Source organism: Eptatretus burgeri, chromosome 1 (genome assembly GCF_056783735.1).
Source record: "Eptatretus burgeri isolate ZD-2024b chromosome 1, Ebu_testis_v1, whole genome shotgun sequence".
Classification (NCBI taxonomy): domain Eukaryota; kingdom Metazoa; phylum Chordata; class Myxini; order Myxiniformes; family Myxinidae; genus Eptatretus; species Eptatretus burgeri.
In genome coordinates this window covers 60,163,245-60,166,250 of record NC_140961.1, presented here as the reverse complement: position 1 = coordinate 60,166,250, position 3,006 = coordinate 60,163,245, and positions in this window count along the sequence as shown.

The window sequence follows — 3,006 nt, the reverse complement described above, 5'->3', positions numbered from 1 at the left end:
AGGTAAGAACTCTGACTGACTGTCATCTTTGGCTTAAAAGGCTTGCTCTTAGCTGTGCATGATGTACACTGATTACATTATATGTTCCCATCATTGTAATCCTTTAATCAAAAAAACATTTTTTTCAGGAAAAAAAAATATTTCACCATCCACACTACAAATATCATTATACAATTGTTTTTACCAATAATTGTCCATTGATGTAAATAGGACATAAATATAATGGCAGATATTTTTTTTGAAAAGCACAATCAGCAGATCAGAAGACATGGACACTCCAAGAAGTACCTTTATCCAAAGAGGGCAAGACCTAGGAAAGTGCTAACCCATTTACCTCGGCATTGAATGCATTGAGCAATTTACCATTGTCTCCCCAGCAGGATCAAGATTTCAGTTTGGAATGTCGAAGCATTTCTCTTCACTGCACATTATTAAATAAGTACTAAAATGGAATGGACACTCAAATATTGCCTATAAAAGGCAGCACTGCTCCAAAATACCCCTATTAAAACACTTTAAAAAAGAGCACCAATGAGTTGTTTCCACATTCTGATCAGTCAGGTGGCATTTTATGTCACTATTTAGGTCGACTTAAAGAGAAGCAGTTGTGATGAATGTAATTCACTTCATAACATATGTGAGCAAAAAGGTCAGAAGGACATCTATGTGTAAACAGAGCTATGAATGCAAAATAAACTGAACTGGCAGAAAATGTCAAAACATTGTATTTATCATGGGAAGCTGCAGATATGCAACAGTCACTCAAATGATAGAAATATTAAACAATAAGTATAATCGTGAAAAGGGAAAGGTATTGGGAACTGACCAAAATCAAATATTTTAATGAAGTACCACTTTTCCAAGCCTCCATGCCACTTGGCAGAGGTATGCGTTCTGCCTCGTGCAGTTCTAGTTTAATGATGCTTCCAAATCAAACTGAATACAAAGAGTCCTCACAAACTACTCAAGTGATAAATCAGATGATTCTCAATTTGCATATAAGTAGTCAAACCCTTTGCCTAATTAACCCCAAATCACTTCAGGAGCAAATTATTTATTTGCAAGGTTACAAAATAGTGTAATTGGTTTCACCTTTATGTAATCAGTGGTTTAACTTTATAAAATTAACCTCCCACTTATCTAATGAAGAGTTTATGATGTGACTCACTTAGTCAACCAACAAGGAAAACAAAAAAGACCAAGGAGCTTTCCAAAGAAGGAAGACATAAAGTGGTGGAGAAGCACCATTCAGGAGAGGGTTACAAGAAGATTTCAAAGTCACTCATTATCCCTTTGAATATGGTGAAATCCATTATTAAGAAGTAGAAGACATATCATGCCAAAAGAAGACTCAACCCAGATCAGGTCACCCATCCAAACTAAACATCTGGGCAAGCAGGAAACTGGATTGGGATGTCACTAAATCCAACAATGACTAAAATATCTGCAAGGCTCTATGTCTGAGATGGAGGTCAGTGTTCATGAATCAACAATAACCTATTCCCTTCACAAAACTGGTCTCTGGACAGGTGTCAATAAAGAATCTATTACTGAAAAGACACATGTAAAAGCTCCTGTGGTGTTTTCGAGAAAGCATGTTAATGATACTACAGGCATGTGAAGAAACGTTTTGTGGTCAGACAAGACAAAAGTTGAACTTTTTTGTCTGAATTCAAAGTGTTATATCTGGTGCAAGCCTAACACTGCACATCATCCAGTCAACATCATCCCTACTGTCAAGCATGGTGGTGGCAACATCATGTGGGGCTGTTTTTCATCAGCAGGAACTCAATTCTGCCATTAATCTAAAACTGGGTAGGAGATTCACATTTCAGCATTACAATAGTCAGAAGCACAAGGTGAAAGCCACACTGAAGTGGCTGAATAAGAAGAAAATAAATATTCTTTAGTGGCCCAGTAAAAGTCCTGACTTGAAACCAATTGAACATTTATAACAAGTCTTGAAGATTGCAGTCAATTCATGATCTGCATCAAACTTGGCAGAACTACAGCAGTATTCATGTGAACAATGGTCAAAGATTTCACCATCTCACAATGCAAAGCTAGTAGAGATCGACCCCAAAATACTTGTAGCAGTCTTTGCTGCAAAAGTTGCTTCCACGAAAGGGGCTGAATACATCTGCAACCAGTGAATTTTGATTTGTACATGTTTTTTGCAAGTATTCCTAACATGGAACTTCCTTCAACTATGAGGGTGAGTCAAAAACTATCCGCAATGATTTATTGAAAACTTTGTTGTGTTGACTACTTGCAGGTACAAGCACGAACTGTCTGCACCATTGTGAAGCAGTTTCAAGCTTGAGCAGATAGTAGTTGTGTCATCGTAATGGAGTCAAGATGATAGCTCGGCTGTCCATTTTCACAAAAGAAGAGCAGCATGCGGTGATGCAATTTTTGTGGGCTGAAGATGTACCAGGGGCAGATATCCATTGCATTCTTTCAGCACAATATGGGAACAGTGCATTACCGCAGTGCATCCACAACAGAAGAAATCATTGAACAATTCCACTCCATGATTCTGGATCACCGACGGTCAACTCTTAATGAAGTGGCACAACATCTGAATATCAGTCATGGTTGTGTTCATGAAATCATCAACAACCGACTTGGCTTTCATAAACTTTCTGCAAGATGGGTTCCAAAACAACTCGCAGAAGAGCATAAGCACAACCGTGTGACAATTTGCCAAACCCTTTTGAACCACTGTCGTGATGAAGGGAATGATTTTTTTTAGACGCATTGTCACTGGAGATGAGATGTGCATCCACTATTATGAGCCAGAGAACAAATGCCAGAGTATGGAGTGGAAACATGTGACATCACCAGTCAAAAAGAAGTTCAAAAGTCAACCATCAGCCAGAAAAGTGATGTTTATACTTTTGTGGGACTCACAAGGACCAATTTTGGAACAATATCAAGAAGGGGGCACAATGGTAAACAGTGTCCGTTATTGTGAAATGCTCTGGGACCAGTTGAAACCAGCTA